Raw genomic sequence first — 18,624 nt, forward strand, 5'->3', positions numbered from 1 at the left:
AAATTTTCTTTCGCTGGTAAACTAATAAACTAACCATTGTATAGTGATACAACAAAAAGCTATTCAACAATGGAAAGATACAGACTGACACAGGAAGCAAGATGGATGAATTTCAAATCTACCAGGCTAAAAATGAAGCTAGACTCAAAAGCCAAACCTATTTAATTCTAACTATGCACCATTCTGTAATAAGTAAAACTACAAGAAGAGAAAACTGATCACTAATTACCAGAGCTTGTGGATCAGAGGAGGGTTTGGTTCTAAAAATGCACTACATTTTAATTTAAAGGCCATCATAACAGGCATGGATAATAAAGTTAAGATGTGGTAGTTTTTTAAGCAGTAAGTAACATTAGTTCAATATTTGTCATTTGGCCATATAACAGAATGACTAAACCAAAATTATGGAGACCATGTAGCCACCATGCTAATTTAGGCTGATGACTTCATACCTAAAATAATATTTTCAATCCCTCTGTCATATTTCAAAAGAATTATGTGAAAAAGGACACAGAAGCAATTGTCCAGAATTGTTTGATAAACATGACATATTTAGAATATTTGAAATAAGTAAGGAATATTGAACTTAAATAACTGTGTTTTGAAAAGGGTAAAAGAAAACACAAATTCCATGAAAAAGCACTGGTATGTACACTTTATTTCTCCAGATAGCAGAATTTAAGATATATTTTTAAAGTTACACTGATACACACCTGAATCCTAAATAATGACAGTAACAACTGAAAGCAGTGTTAACAGAACTATACCTATCTCTGGGTAAAAATTGGGTACTATATGTGAGAATGCTTTGAAAGAGATTCTTTTTATTGATGAGCAATTAACATTACTCTAGAGGCTGTGCTAGTAGCCACAACCACTCATGCCACCAATATTAAGTACTGAACATCAATATTAAGATAGGCATGGTACAAAATGTTGGGCAAAGGAGCATGTGTTATTCAGTCTCCCTCATAGAAAATTTCTGAATCAAATGGAGAGAGATGGCGGTTTGTGATTTCTAGTAAGAAACAGATATTTGGTCTTCCTCCACAGTTCCTGGCTCAGAGCTCCCAAACCATTGGCATTTCTTAAGTGACAAGAGCCATAAAGGTGTCTTTTGTTACATTTGGATAGGGCTGGCTGTAGCACTGGATAGCACTTCAGGAGCCAATGCTGTGATTAGAGGCTTGTGCCTTTCACTCCCATCCCTCAACCTTGGGGAGGCCAAAGAGGCAGGAGGATGAATCTGCTGCCAATGGCAAATGATTTAGTAATGGCTATATAATGAAGCCTCAAAAAAAAAACCCAAACAAAAAACCCTAAAAGGACTAGGTTCAGAAGCTTCTGGATTGGTGAACAAATGGAAATATCGAGACTTTGGTGAGCTCAGAGAGCTACACATGTCTTCTATCTGGATGTTCCTGATTTATATTCTTCAGTAATAAACCAGTAATCTAGTGAGTAGGCTCTGGGAGTTGATGATGGACAGGGAAGCCTGGCTTGCTGCAGTCCATGGGGTCGCAAAGAGTCAGACATGACTGAGCGACTGAACTGACTAGTAAGTAAATTTTTTCTCTGAATTCTGTAACCTGCTCCAGCAAATTAATCAAATCCAAGGAGGGAGTCTTTGGAAATTCCAATATATAGCCAGTTAATCAGAAGCACAGGTGATAATCTGGACTTGCAGTTGGCTTCTGAAGTGGGAGGGGGGCAGGTGCGTGGGAGTGAGCCCTCAGCCTGGAATCTGATGCTATCTCCAAGTAGACACTGTTAGAATTGAGATGAATTGTAGGACACCCAGCTACCATCCAGAGAATTGCCTGGTGGTATATGGAGGACCACTTCCCCCCAGTGCAACTCAGTCTAGAACCTAATTTAGAGACAGACACACAAAATGATTATTAGCATAGTAATGATAATATTGGGACCCAGGGCAAGTTGCCGGTAAGTATGCCTCAATGGCATATTGATTATTCTGAATTAAAGTTACTCAAGAAATAGCTGATTCAAGAGAAGCATTTAGACCTTCCTCTGTCTCCCTGACAGCAGGAAATAAAACTCCCATAGAAAGGTGCCCTCCCTGTACCAGCAGGTAGAAAGATGTCCTTATTATCAGAGATGGGAATTTAGGGCCAAGAAGCCTGTATAAACAAATCATGTTACTTTAGTAATTTACCATCCAAGTCCAAACTTTGCTTGAATTCTTTATTAATTAAGCACCCCAATCGAATTTCTTTGTTCTTTCGATTCCTTTCAACTTTATTGTATTTTCATCTAAAAAGCAAAAAAGCTGCCTATTTTGGCCACTTCTTAGTTTCTACTTCCATGAGACCACCATACACGCATGAATCTCTTTCTTTTTCTCCCGTTAATCTATCTTGTGTCAATTTTGTTATTAGTCCAGCCATAAGAACTCAAGAGGGATAGAGGAAGAAATCCTCCCAACAGTAACCACATAAAAATTTATGTGCAAAGAATATTGAGAACAGTGAAGAAGATGAAGTTAACCAACACCCCTGCTCCTCTTGCTCCAGGGTTAAGACAGTTTCCATACAAAGAAGAAATGTGAGCTGAAAGGGTGAAGTGATCGTTTTTAAAAGCAGAGAACAGCTTGTGCTTTCATATAACCAGCCATGGGAAAGAGATGGCCATGTTCATAAACCACAAGTAGTGTGCTAGAGCTGTGGTCTACAAACCTGATGTGGGTATTTCTGGCTAAGTATTTAGACTTTGAAAGCATATGAACACATGGTAAATATTAAGGGATTTAATATCCTCAATACTCTAAAGTTGTTTTCAGAAAACAGTTGTGCCTGAGAAAGCACCATTTTTTTTAAGGCCCCATAATGTATGGAGACTTGGGGCCTTATGGCCTGTACTGGGATCCTTTAAAGTTCAAGGTATTGTATAGTGGGACAGAGGGAATAATGACAATTTTCAATAAAAGATCTTGCTGCTTTTCTTATTAGACTTTCTAAAAATATGTCATTACTGAGGGAGAGAATTAGTAAGAAATATGGAACAGAGCAGGACTTTAATGTCTCCTTATGACACACCCATGGCAAAGTTCTGTGCCTTGTCCCTCTGTCCTAGAATGAGATTTCTCTAGTCTCCTATAAAACGAGGAGTAAATAATCTCAATACTGACTTCTTACTAAGAAAAAGTTGGGGGAGAACTGTCTAACGTCACTGTCTTGCATGTTTTGCATTGTGTTTCTCACAAAAAGGTTAAAATTCCTAATTTTATTTCTCAAAGATCAAGGTTATATTTTCAAATTAAAGACAACTTTTTATAAAAGAGGCAGGAGGTGTAGGTTCAACACCTGGGTCAGGAAGAGCCCCTGGAGAAGGAAATACACTCCAGTATTCTTGTCTAGAAAATCCCACGGATAGAGGAGCTTGGTTGGCTACACTCCATGGGGTTGGAAAGAGTCAGACACAACTTAGTGACTAAACAACAATAATGTCATCTAGCTCAAGAGTTCAAATAATTGGATGACTTTGGACCAACACAATTTCTTTCATTCCCTCTACTTATCCAAGATAATGAAGCTTCTCAGTTTATATATCTATGGGAAAAAAAGAAAATGCCATTCATATATTTACGGGACGTGTTTCCAATCAGTTATTAATTTTTAAGTCAGATATTTACTATCAACCTCAAACTGCCCATATATGTTGTTTTGTTTGACTACTAACTACTAATAGCTATGTTGCTAGTTTAATTCAGAATAAATATTTTCACTCTTAAAATCTTTGGTCGCAGGAAACTGAAAAATCAATTTCAATGTTTAAATATATTTTTTGTTGGAGAGCCACAAAAATGGATAAAGCCATCTGGCCATGTGGAAAAGGAGAGAAAAAGAAAGTTTTAAGAATATCAACACTGAGAGAAGGCCAGGAAGGAAAATTGCCATAAAAATTAATGGTGACAAAAGATAGAGAGGTAGTAGGCAAATTAAATGTGAGAACTCAGGTTTTAAGTGTTTTAAGAAGGAAAAATATATAATCAAATACTGCTGTGGGCACCGTAAGGCAAGAACTGACCTGTATCGATTGGATTTAGTTACAGGGAGGTCATTGGTGATTTTTTTTTCAGGACTTTGTAAGGCTATTTTAAACTACTAAGAAATGTAAAAGATATTATCTTGAGGTGCTCCCAAACACAAAGAATCTTATCCAATATAATCATTAAAAAGGATTTATTTTTTCACAAGACTTATATCATTATTTCTGTGTATCCCCTGAAGCTCCTATAATAGGAAATATTGTTTTATCACAAAGGAATCTAGCCAATGAATTTTCTTTTTTGGAATATTTTGGTAGTATTAAGCCACGGTTGGGAATCTTAATTCACTAGTCTTTTATAATAATGATTTATATTTAGCTTGTATATTCTCCTTAACTGATTTTAGTAACTGCACTTGTATTAGAGAAAAATAATTGCTGTGTATTTAGGCATTAATTCATCATTTTAGGAATTTATTATTTTTAAGACTTTCTGGTAAAAGACTGTCAGTGTATTATCTGAGGAAGTAGGCCCAAGGGAGCGCTAAACTAAGAAACAAAATTAATAAAAAAACAAAACAGAAAAACCACTGACTTTCCAATAATATGAAGCTCAAAATATGCTAAATTTTGCTAATGAATTTTTAAGAATATATGCCTTAGAGACAGACTTTCACAAAGATAGTGGAAAGTGGCTTTTTTTCCAGTTGGTATAAAAATGCACAATACTTATCAACACACTGAACAAACTATATTTAAAATAGAGAAATTCACTAGAATGTACTAAAATTTCCCAGGATTTACATTTTAATATGGACTATGAACAAAATAAATCATAATTTCACTCAAGGCTGTGGAAGGAATTCCTTTGGAATTTAACTGACAATTTAAAGCAGAGGTTCCTATAAATAAGAAATGTTGATGAGGCTATGGAGAAAGAGGAACCCTTGTATACTGTTGGTGGGAATGTTAAATTGGTACAGCCATTATGGAAAACAGTATGGAGGCTCCTCAAAAACAAACAAACAAACAGAAAACAAAAACAGAGCTATCATATGACCCAGCAATTCTACTCTTGAGTATATATCCAGAACAAAACAAAAACAGTAATTCAAAAAAAACACATGCACCCCAATGTTCACAGCAACATTATTTACAGCTGCCAAAGTATGGAAGTAAGCTAAGAAGTGTTCGTCAACAAATGAAAGGATAAAGAAGCTGTGATACACATGCATGTGCGCGCACACACACACATATATATATACACACAATGGAATACTATTCATCCATAAAAAATAAAATTTTGCCATTTGCAACAATATGGAAAAACTTGGAGAGCATTATACTAAGTGAAATAAGTCAGAAAGACAAATACTGTATGACATCACTTATATGTGGAATCTAAAAAAAATAAAGCTAGTGAATAAAACACAGAAAGGAGACTCAGAGATACAGAGAACAAACTAATGTCTACCAACAGGCTGAGGGAAGAAGGGAGGGACAATATAGAGGTAGAGGGGAAAAAAAGGGTCATTAAATGAAATCATGTGTGAGAAATTTTTCAAAATCATAAAGCATTATAGAATCTTTAAAATCATTCATTTAATTAAAAAAACAACAACAAAAACCAGGGGCTCCTGCCAAAATAGAGACAAATTGTGCTTGGTCTAAAAGGCATTTATACATTTGACTTGAACACTTCGAAGTTGGGATATCTCTCTAGTGTGACAGACAGCTCTACCAGGCCCTATTGTCTTTCACTCTGGTGAAAGTGAACGTGAAAGTGAAGGTCGCTCAGTCGTGTCTGACTCTTTGCGACCCCATGGACTATACAGTTCATTGAATTCTCCAGGCCAGAATACTGGAGTGGGTAGCCTTTCCCTTCTTCAGGGGAATCTTCCCGACCCAGGGATCGAACCCAGGTCTCCCACATTGCAGGCAGATTCTTTACCAGCTGAGCCATAAGGGAAGCCCTTCACCCTGGTAATCGACCCTTTTACCAGCCTAACCCTGAAGGTTCTGCATCTGCACCCCAACTTTAGAGCCCTAATCTGGCTACAGTGAGTAAAATACAGGTTAAAGGCAGGGAATTTTAACCTATACATTCAAGTACACGTATTAAAATTAATCTATTTCTGTTTGCCACCCTGGGTTTCTCTATTCCAGACCAATGGTGATTTGACAAGAATTAAAATTATGTGATGTGGATGTGTAATTTGTTTAACGGAACTAGTTAACAATTAGTGCCTAGTTTACAAAGTTTCCTTTCTGGCCTCTCAGCGTGACATACTTGAGGGATGAGCCAGGGGCCTATCAGCAAAATGGTTTGATGTCTGCCCAGAGTTATCAAGCTCTGACATAAAACTTAAGTAGGTGATACCTGGGACAGAACCTCGAATAATAACCTAGGTAGATCACTTGTGTGTGAGTAAATGTTTCTATTTTTAAATGAACATCTTAGAATAGTTTTCAGTTTACAGAAAAATTGTAAAGATCACACAAAGTTCTTATAGACTCCATACTGAATTTCTCCTACTAATAACATCTTACATCAGTATGGTATGTGTGTTGGAATGAATGAATAAATACTGATACATTATTATTAACTAAAATTCACACTTCACCTGAATCTTCTTAGTTTTTACCTAATGTGCTTGTCCTGCTCCAAGATCTTTTCCAGGACACTATTTTATGTTTAGTCACTGTGTCTCATAAGCTTCCTCTCAGTTGTGACAATTTCTCAGACTTTCCTTGTTTTGATGACCTTGAAGGTTATGAGGAATACTGGTGAGATATTTTGTGAAATGTCCTTCAACTGAGATTTGTCTGATGTTTTCTCCTGATCAGGGAGGGGTTATTGGATTTGGGAAGAAGACCAAAAGAGGTATAGGACCATTTTCACCACCTCAATCAAGGACACACACTGTCAACATGACTTAGTATTGTTGATGTTGATCTTGGTCACCTGGCTGAAGTAGTGTGTGTCAGTTTTCTCTAAAGTTACTATCTTTCTACCCTTTTTTAAACTGCACTCTTTGGAAGGAAGTCACCATGTATAGCCCACAGTTAAGTAGCAGGAAACTCTCTTGCATCTCCTTGAGAGTGGAGTATCTATATAAGTTATTTGGAATTTTTCTGCAGGTAAGATTTGACTATTCTCTCCCTGTGATTTACTTATTCAATCACCTGTTTATATCAGTATGGACTCATGAATATTTATTTTATACTTGGTGTTATAATACAATACTACTTAATTTTGTTGCTCAATTTGTTCCAGCTTTGGCTCCTGAGAGCTCTTTCAGTTGGGGGTCTCTGTCACTCGGATATACCTCCATCACTGTGGAATGGATGGATGGATAGAATCTAGAACTATAAGATGTTCCAGGAGTATTTATTATATTTCCTGTCCCAGGTAAAAATTTTAAGTGGCTCTCCAGTGGGGGGAAAAAGCCTCAATTTGTGGCATTTGCTATTTGCTGTTGTTGCTTAGTCAGTAAGTCACGTCCAACTCTTTTGAGACCCCATGAACTGTAATCCGCCAGGCTCCTCTATCCATGGGATTTCCCAGGCAAGGATACTGGAGTGCGTTGCCATTTCCTGTGCTATAAATACTTCACTATTGCCAGTTTCAAGCTACCAAAATGCTGTCACTGTATGGAGAGTTGGGTAAGGACAGGCAGTAGCACACTGTTACATTGTATTTCTACCACATAGTTGCAATGGACCTCAGTAACCTCAAGAGCACAAATAATATAAAATGTAATAAAAATAACTAGGAAGAGAAATCTTTTTAGTACTTAATACATTTGTATAATTTAATTGTAAGTTTTAATACATTTGTATAATTGTAAGTTTATAAAGTTTAACTTTTCATAATGGCTATTTTAATAGCAGGTTCACAAAATCCCTGCAAATTTAACAATTTGATCTTGCAAGTCAGCTATGGTACACCACTGAAATGGGTGTTAAGCAGAATTCATTATAATTATGATGACAATTATGAAGAAAAAGCAGATAAAGGGGAGAAGAAAGGAGAGAAACCAGCTTGAGACATGCTTATATTATCAGTAATGAGTAAGAACTTCATATGCATTGTTTTTTAGTTTCACAAATCAGCCCATGGGACAGATCAGAAGTAAGGAAAATTTGAGGAATTTTGCAGCCAGAGAATGACTGTCATAAAAGATAATCTTCATAGATTAGATGCATTTTTCTTTTCTAAAAAATACTTTTTCATATTCTCTCCTTAGAGCGTATATTTAGCATACACGAAAAGCAAAATGTCACTTTAACATTTTGACAGTTCATTAGCTCCACTTACATATTTTTCTTTTACTGATGCCAGAAAGGGACAAATAACTGATTGCTGACTTTTACAGATTAAGGGGACAGTGAGGGATATAGAAAACATATAAGCTGTTACAGAAAATAAACATGATGTAGTAATTATATTCAGTATAACTCAGTTTTCACTAATAACAGCCAATAATAGCACATAATAATAAATGCCATTTTGGACATTTTATAAAATTAAGGTGATATTTAATTATTTAAAAATATTAAATTTCATGCAGCATTTCACTAAAAGCTTTGGTGAAGCTTACTGGAGCTTGCACGTTGGATGCAGTTAAGAAGTGCCACAAAAATGGATAAACTAAAGATGGTGAAGTCCTCTGAAGTTTTTTACTTTAAAATTACATAAGATACTGCTGCAATAACGAGCAAATGAATTATCAAACTACTGCTCTCCATACAAATTATCTGAAAACAAACTCTCTCCTATTAGTACCTTAACTGCACCAATAACTGCTAAAAGCAAAAAAGGTCATTTCTGAAGATAATCAAACAGGAAACCCTTAAGTTGTAAATGCTGAAACGCCTGCAGTGTCCTGAGTGTAACCCCCAATTACAATGATGCCTCATATCATGATTTGGGCTCCCAGGAAGGGTAACCTGAAGATGCTCCAGAATATGGTGAGCTTTCATTGTTCTTCCCTCCAAAATGCTGTCCTGATTTTCAGCCTCTGTGATCAGCATTTTCTTGGATAGATGATTTGCTATCTTCATTAATGGATTTTATAATAAAATGCTCATCGAAAGATTTTTACAAAGAATAACAAATTGTTACCAAATAGACCTGTGATTTTTAAATGTGATCGTTTCAACTCCTTAATCTGTAATAAGGCAATTTATATTATACCAAGAGTTCCTTGGATAGTCTAATTTGAAGAAGACTGTACCTTCCAAGATGGTTACCCACCACAGGGGCTAATGGGTGCATGAAATACAGCTAGCGACACATGCTGAAATAATAATATTTTGAATGTATTAGGTAAGTTAAAATATAGTAATAAAATTTATTTTGTGTGTTTCTTTTAATATGGCCATTTATATTTCTACCATAAAGTAAGCCATGCCCTTTCAAATCAAAAGCCAGAAAGAATAGAGGCTTTTGGTATTTAGAGCAAACAGGTAGCAAATCTTACCACTTGGATGTGGGCATCCTGAGAGAAGGATGCTTTCTCCACAGAGGAAACTATTTTGGGTGATGGTTTAAGAAGGGAATGTAGGCTTCCTTGATGACTTAGTGGTAAAGAATCCACCTGCCAATGCAGGAGACACAGATTCGATATCTGATCCGGGAAGATTCCACCTGCTGCAAAGCAACTAAGCCCGTGCACCACAGCTACTGAACCTGCGCTCTAGAGCCCAGGAGCCACAACTACCAAGTCCATGTGCCTAAAACTCAGCAAGAAGAGAAACCACTGCAAGGACAAGCCCATGCACTACAACTAGAGTGGAGTCCCAACTCACTGCAACTAGAGAAAAGCCCACACAGCAACAAAGACCCAGCACAGCCATAAATAAATAAATAACTTAAAAAAAATAAGGGAATGCAGTGTTAAGGGGTTGGGTATGAATGTCGAGTTCCACTTAAGAATTATGTGACCCTGGACAAATTGTTTAATCTAATCCCTCACCCTTCTGTTTTGGAAAAAGATTATGGTATTTTTATCCTAGGAATGTTCTGAGGAATAAATAAAATAGCAGCTATGCAAAACACTTAGGCTGTTGCCTTGGTAAACAGTGAGCACAAAATAAATGCTGGCTAAGTTGCTTGTATCCTATTATGACGATTACTGATATATATATAAGAACTAGACACCTACAGGGTTTAGATGAATGATGGTAACACTTAACATGAAAAATATAAAATGTATAGCAAACATATAGAATATAGCAAAGGAATTCTATTCTGATATAGAATATAGCAAACATATTCTTTCAACACCAGCCATGTTCCAGGCACTGCGATGGGAATTACAAATTCTGGAGTTTTGAAAAATTACAGATTTTGAAGTTTTAAGAAACAAACAAATGAAACAAAACAAAAAAAACAGCAAATATGATCCCAGAGAGAATTTTGGTATAGAAAGAAGTATAGGAATGTTTACTCATTAAGATATGAGAAAGACACTTATCTTCTTTAAAAGTATGTAGTCTGTAAAAATTTAAATCACATAGACTATAACCAATAAGAAAGTAAAGATTCCTTCACTAACTTTGTTATAAGTTTCCTTTTACTTTTATCAACTATTTGAAGTTAGTAAACATTTAAGAAGTCAAATGTTACTCATTTTTCTAATTTCAATGATTAAAATGACTAGATAGACACTGTCTTTAATAACAAGTATAAAAAATTTATTAAAGGAATTTCCATATAATTTAATCAATTAGGAAGAAATATAGCTTTCTACTTATTCAGTGGGAGCTCCTGTACAGTTAGTACATTAAAACTGTAGTTATTTGTACTAACAATTATATTCTAACAACTAAAATTATAATTAAAAGTTAATAGGACAGGTAGAAGTCTGCTAATTTCTTTGCTAACAGAACAAAGAGTAAAAATCTTATCACTATTTTAAGATTAACTATGATATCAGACCCTCTTCAACAGTCAAGGAGGTTTGTCCTTTGAGAAAGGAATATACTTATTAATAGAGAAATGTCATTTCAGATTTTCTTGCAGACCACTGTCCTTACATTATTGGACAATTCTGCTTCCAGTGTGGCTAAAAAGTGAAAAGAGAAAAACAGATCTTGGGAATACCAAGAGGAGATCATTCTAGTTTCTAAAGTTGCAAGCATGTAGTATAATCAGTTCTCTCAAGATGGAATGGACATTAAAGGCTTTTAATAAAACTATTTTTTTGTTATAAAAGTATCAACATGGTTAAAGATGTCAAGAAGATACAGGTGCTCCAAAATTTAAAGACAATTTATTTAAATCAAGATGAACTAGAAAGGTGGAGAAGGCAATGGCACCCCACTCCAGTATTCTTGCCTGGAAAATCCCATGGACAGAGGAGCCTGGTGGGCTACAGTCAATGGGGTTGGTAAGAGTCGGACACGACTGAGCGACTTCACTTTCACTTTTCCCTTTCATGCACTGGAGAAGGAAATGGCAACCCACTCCAGTATTCTTGCCTGGAGAATCCCAGGGGCGGCAGAGCCTGGTGGGCTGCCGTCTATAGGGTCACACAGAGTCGGACACGACTGAAGCGACTTAGCAGCAGCAGAACTAGAATGGAGGGAGATGATTTTCTCATGGCTACCCTGATCAGTGGGTCTTAAGATTAAACATTACTGGAGCATGTGTTAGTGTTTTTTTAAAAGATGCAAAAAAAAAAATATACAAGCAACTTCTGCAGCTGAATTCCCGAAAAATAAACGACCCAATCAAAAAATGGGCCAAAGAACTAAACAGACATTTCTCCAAAGAAGACATACAGATGGCTAACAAACACATGAAAAGATGCTCAACATCACTCATTATTAGAGAAATGCAAATCAAAACCACAATGAGGTATCATTTCACACCAGTCAGAATGGCTGCTATCCAAAAGTCTACAAGCAATAAATGCTGGAGAGGGTGTGGAGAAAAGGGAACCCTCTCACACTGTTGGTGGGAATGCAAACTAGTACAGCCACTATGGAGAACAGTGTGGAGATTCCTTAAAAAACTGGGAATAGAACTGCCATATGACCCAGCAATCCCACTGCTGGGCATATACACCGAGGAAACCAGAATTGAAAGAGACGCGTGTACCCCAATGTTCATCGCAGCACTGTTTATAATAGCCAGGACATGGAAGCAACCTAGATGTCCATCAGCAGACGAATGGATAAGGAAGCTGTGGTACATATACACAATGGAATATTACTCAGCCATTAAAAAAAATACATTTGAATCGGTTCTACTGAGATGGATGAAACTGGAGCCCATTATACAGAGTGAAGTAAGCCAGAAAGAAAAACAACAATACAGTATACTAATGCATATATATGGAATTTGAAAGATGGTAACGATAACCCTATATGCGAGACAGAATAAGAGACACAGATGCATAGAACAATTTTATGGACTCTGAGGGAGAAGGTGAGGGTGGGACGTTCTGGGAGAATAACATTGAAACATGTATATTATCATATGTGAAACAGAACACCATTCCATGTTCGATGCATGAGACAAGGGCTCAGGGCCGGGGCAATGGGATGACCCAGAGGGATGGGATGGGGAGGGAGGTGGGTTGGGGGTCCAGGAAGGGGAACACATGTAAACCCATGGCTGATTCATGTCAATGTATGGCAAAAACTATTACAATATTGTAAAGTAATTAGCCCCCAACTAAAATAAATAAATTTATATAAAAAAATAAAAAAAAAAAGATGCAAGTATCACAATCTTTTCAAATAAACTGATTCAAGATTTCAAATATCTGTAGTCCCTTCTCTTTCAAAGAATTTTTAAAATTCATGCATCTTGAAGGTTAACATAAGCCCTTACAATGAGGCAGACACTCTGCTAGGTCAGTACAACCCTAGGAAGTTGGTGCTACTGTTACATGCAGTTTTACAGTGAGGAAGTTGGGACCTAAAGAAGTGCAGTAACAAATCCAAATCCAGGGACTTGGGCTGGTAGATATAGCCTGTAACCCAAACAGGCTAACTCCAGAGCCCAACCTGAACAATGAGAAATCTTACTGTAAATTAGCTTAAGAGTCACAGAGTCCTGCCTTAGAAAGTCAATTCAGGAGGTCTGGAGAGGGGCCCAGTAACAAGCTTTTTTTTTTAAAACAAAAAAAAACAAAAAAACAAGTATACTATAGTGTTGCTTTGTTTCATTTCTCAATGCTATACTGACCCAGTTTTGAGGTTCTGATTACAGGCCTGTCAATTTCTTTTTCTGAGCAACTGATTAAGTCTATGACCCAATTACTATCCTTATTGAAGCTCGCAATCTGGGCAACTAAACACCATCCCAATTGCTTCAGGACCTGGTTACAGACAACTACGAAGAGCACCAAAACCCTGGAACCCCCCCCGCAAGTTCTTCAAGTCAGCCAATCCCCAGGGTCCTCGCAAACCTACTAACCTTGTCCCACCTGCCATAGGAGAGCTGCCCTCAAGTGCTGCAGCTTGCCACTGCTCTGTCCCAGCCTGGAACCCACTGCGGGTCCTACCTGGCCGCTCTGTCTCCTCTGGACCTGTAAGTGGCAAAAGTTCTATCTTTCATCTATCCAACTGTCAATGTTGATGTCTCAACATCAAAATAATCTTTAAGTCATATGAGACGATCAACACTGTGAGCAGGATGGCATGGCCAAGACCACTCACTCTTCAGTAACTTTCTGGGGTTCTGCTCTTGGTTCACTCATTGGTTCTCAAGCACCCTGAGAGTAGTGGCTTGGACTTGAAGTTGAGCTTCCATTTGGATAGCCTTGCTTCCTACTGCTGTGTCTGCCAGAAAAGACTGCCGGTCTCTCTGTGGGATATTCAAAATGAGCTATGCTAACCAGATACACTCCAGGGACTGAGACCAGTCCAAGCAGGGGCCCATCTCAGGGCAATAGAAGGATACGCCTCTCGAGCCTCACTTTCCTGGGTTGGGACATTTAAATAGGACCTAATTAACTAGCAGGTCCTTAAGCCCACTCCTTGTGCATTTGAAAGCTGATTTTATTTGCTCTAAAATATGAAAAAATAAATGGTGCCTCTTGGTGGATCACTGCTACCTTAATGCTGTGGTCCTACCCATTAAGGCCCCAAACCCAATACCCAGTATTATTAAAATTATTAATCTCATCTAATTAATAACTGAAAAATACATTACTATTACAGATTTGGCTCAGATGTTCTCCTTCAATGCTTGTTTCAACAATTTGTTAGTCAATGTTCACCTTCATGTCTGAAGGCACCTCTATGCCTTCACAGAGGTGCCTTCAGGTGCAAGGCAAAATGCACCTCTACTAGGCTGCCATGGAAGACCTCAGCAGCTTTGTCACCACACAAACTTCACAGACAAGATCTTAACTGCGTGTGTCTTTCTTCAGAGCACAGGTCTAACATTATACTGATCAGTCTTTTCTCCAAGGAGTTTTGATTCACACACTCATCAAGGACATACAAGTGCAACAACTTTTAGTTCTTTTTGGGTTATGGAGGCAATCAATTTCTCATTTGCAAATTTTACTTAATCTCACAGATACAGCGACTAATGAACTAGCCACTTTAAAAGGGAGCACACTTTAGCAAAAGGCTCTAGAATTCACCTAGATTAAAATGAACAAGCTCTTCCATTAGTGTCCTCAAAGAGTAGAGGCTTTAGCAACCCCTTCTCATCCTGCTGGATTCTCTGAAACTAAGATGAAATGTTTGATTAGCCATGGACTCTAAGACCCTTAGAGACAAATGCATCAGATCACTGGCCCAAGTTTATACAGACGAGATCAAAGAAAAGTCTTAAGAAACCATCTCAAGCTTGAAGTATGGGGCAAAAGATAGAGAACAGTCCAATTTACTCTGTTAATAATACAATACAGGTGATAACATTAGACTCCAAGTTTTATTTATTTTTTTCAAGTTTTATTTTTAAAGTATAACTGTGTGTGAAGAGAGAATGAAGGTTCGAGAAAATAGGTACAATTATATTATCGTAAGGACTTTGAACCAACAGAAATAGGGAAAGGAGTACATCAAGGTTGTATACTGTATATTTATACAAGCAGTTGTATAAATACTACTTATTTAACTTATATGCAGAATACATCATGCAAAATGCCAGGCTTGATAAAGCACAAGCTGGAATCAAGATTTCTGGGAGAAACATCAATAACCTCAGATATGCAGATGACACCACCCTTATGGCAGAAAGTAGAGAGGAATTAAAGAGCCTCTTGATGAAAGTGAAAGAGGAGAGTGAAATACTTGGCTTAAAATTCAACATTCAAAAAATGAAGATCATGACATCTGGTCCCATCCCTTCATGGCAAATAGATGGGGAAGCAATGGAAACAGTGACAGACTTTACTTTCTTGGGCTCCAAAATCACTGCAGATAGTGACTGCAGCCATGAAATTAAAAGATGCATGCTCATTGGAACAAAAGCTATGACAAACCTAGGCAGCATATTAAAAAGCAGAGACATTACTTTGCCAATAAAGGTTCATCTATTCAAAGCTATGGTTTTTCCAGTAGTCATGTATGGATATGAGAATTGGACCATAAAGAAGGCTGAGCACCAAAGAATCGATGCTTTTGAACTGTGGTGTTGGAGAGGACTCTTGGGAGTCCCCTGAACTGCAAGGAGATCGAACCAGTCCATCCTAAAGGAAATCGGTCCTGAATATTCATGGAAGGATTGATGCTGAAGCCGAAACTCCAATACTTTGGCCACCTGATGTGAAGAACTGACTCACAAGAAAAGACCCTGATGCTGGGCAAGATTGAAGGCAGGAGAAGAAGGGGACAACAGAGAATGAGATGGTTGGATGGCATCACTGACTCAATGGACATGAGTTTGAGTGAGCTCAGGGAGGTAGTGGAAGGCAGGGAGGCCTGGGGTGCTGCAGTCCATGGGATTGCAAAGAGCTGGACATGACTGTGAGACTAAACAACAAGCAACAAGGACTTTGAAATGTAAGAGTTGATAAGAGCCTAAATTAAGAAAATGACAGTGTGGCTAGAAAGTCAACAGTTTCAAGATAGACTCTAATCAACTGAATATGAGAACTGAAGAAGAAATATCTGTGAAACACTAGATATCTAGCATGAGAAATGGTGTAGATGGTGACAAGTTTCAATCATAGTGAAAGAGCCAAGGCCCTTTGTAAGTCTTTAAATAATTCAGGCTCCAGGATTCTCACCTGTCCAAAAAGAGGGGGAAGATTTCCTTAAATAATTCTTAAGATGGGCTTCTGTTAAACTTGACCATCTGGAGGCCAAATATTTGATACATTTATAAAAGAATAAAAGGTGATGATTCACATACCTCATTTTATTACTTATTTGAGAAGAACTTATATTAAGCCAGGAGATTTATCAATTATGAGGTCTCTGCTAATACAGTAAAGTTAGTTTCAACAGAATGAACTTCTTTGGTGGCAAGTTGAGGAGGGGGAGGTTCATGCTAGGCATTTGTAATGAGGAGTAAACTGCCTTCTAATAAGAGTGGATGGTGCAGTGAAATTGAGGGTAAAGTGTGCAATAACAAAAATGTCATTTCTGCTTGCTTAGGACTTAATCTAAAACGGAGAAGAAGAAGCCATAGAGAGGTAAGCATACTAAACACAGAGGAAAATTGGTATATATCAGGAGAAGCATCTGCTGCAGATGATTCTGAATTCATTTATCGAATTTTAACCTTCAGCACAGAATCCTATTGTAAACCACATGAAGTAATTTTAGAGAAACGGCCAGATAGTTTTGTCTGGCTCATAAGTTTCAAAAAATTGTAGTTCAGATAGTATCATACATAAAAGCAGACTGAAATATTCTGATGAATAATCATTTTGATTGCTCTGAGGTAATTCAGATTACCAATAAAAGACTGTTCTGATGTATATAAGAATCACTAGCAAAAAAAAAAAAAATCACTGAGTACTTTTTAAAAAGCAAGTTATTGGTAGACACTAAGTCACTGGCCTGAATTATTAACTAAAGAAACAGATTTACTGAAGTTGGTGAAGCAAAATGAACTATTTTTAAATATATTAATTCATTGCTGATGGTGAAAGACCTTCATACATAAGTAAGGGCCATAACATTTTTATGAAATCAGTGGTACTATTTAATTGGAAGAAAAGAAAACTTTCCAAGATTGGGGACAGGAACCATCTGAACCAAGTTTGCAATGAACATAGTCTATTAATAGAAAAGCAAAGAGACTAACCAGTGAGAAACTGAGTTAACAAATAGGACAGGGTTTGATCAGTGGCTCTCAACAAGGAATTATTTTGCCTCTCCTCTCCCCCAACCCCGCCGCCCCTACCCCACCGCCAGGGATATCTGGCAATGTTTGGAGACATTTTGGGAGTTCAGGGGGTAGAGGACAGGTTTGCTGCTAAACATCTTGCAATACACAAGAGAGCCTTCCACAAACAAGAATTTCCAGACCAAAATGTCATAATGGCAAGGTTGAGAAGCCCCAGCCTAGTTAAATTAGAGGAGTTCAGTTTATTGTAGATGGAAGCAAAGAATCATTAGAGATGTTAAATCAGCTGGTGACACAATGAAATCATCCTGACAATGACTGGACTAGAAGTGAGATGTAGCTAATGGATGAGGACATGGAAGAAGAAGCTAGGGAATACAGGTGTGAGGAAACAGGTGAGCACTGAAGTGGTCCTCTGGGAGATAAAGAGGAAGAGCTCAAAGCAGGAGATACTATGAAGAGAAAACAACCTCATAGGGATTGAACTATTCTGAAACTGAATCCATAAATGGTTGATTTACCTCTGATGTTACCCTTTATCAACTGTTAAGACTCTAAACTTCCTCAATAGTCCTAATGTAGGTCCTTTCTTGTTAAGTCATTTAAGAGCTTGAACAACAAAAGTATTCTTGTAAAGTATTAAATTACTTGGCTTTTTTCTCTTAAATTTTTAAATATGCAACATTTTCACATGGTTCTTAATATAAAAATACACAGAAAAGTATATGGCAAAAAAAAAGTTTCTCTCAGCCTGTTCTCCACCTGAGACTTCCCACCACCTACCTTAAGTTTCTTATATATCCTTGAAGCATTTTTATGTCATTACTGACTCAACTGAGAGACTCTTGTGTTTTTAAATCAGTAATAGTATATCAATTCTGAGATTGTGTTTATAAAAATAAATGGAGAAAGTGTTTATAAGAAAAAGAGCACATTTCGACTGTTTCAGTGTGAGTAAAGAAAACAGAACTATGAAATAAGGAGGAGGCTTACATAAACACTATTCTCACCCCTGTTTCTAAGTGCAAAGAAATGGAAGTAAAGGGAAAAGCAGTGTTGGATCTGCAGAGTGAAATTGAAGTTTCTTTTGATAAGAATTCCAAATCAACAAAAATACTTGCAGTACAACTGAACTGCTGAACAACTGGCTTTAAAAAGTTGTCAGAAAAGATGTGACAAGACAAGCAGCCAAAATAAATATCTGAGCTAGAAGTCAAACTGACAATCCTCAGAGAATTTTGACCAAGACTCTCCACATAGCAGGGTCCGAGGCTGGACCTAAGCTAACTAAGGAAAATCTATGACGTGTTCAGCAATCAAATAGGTGTTATTAAGAATTCATT

The 18,624-nt window shown here is 37.2% G+C and overlaps 1 pseudogene; it reads left to right on the plus strand.

The window, feature by feature from the left end:
- LOC145510872 (PR domain zinc finger protein 14-like) overlaps positions 1–18,624 on the plus strand; it is an 87,869-nt pseudogene that overhangs the window by 57,614 nt on the left and 11,631 nt on the right.

Source organism: Giraffa tippelskirchi, chromosome 6 (genome assembly GCF_054371585.1).
Source record: "Giraffa tippelskirchi isolate mGirTip1 chromosome 6, T2T-mGirTip1v1.2.pri, whole genome shotgun sequence".
NCBI lineage: Eukaryota > Metazoa > Chordata > Mammalia > Artiodactyla > Giraffidae > Giraffa > Giraffa tippelskirchi.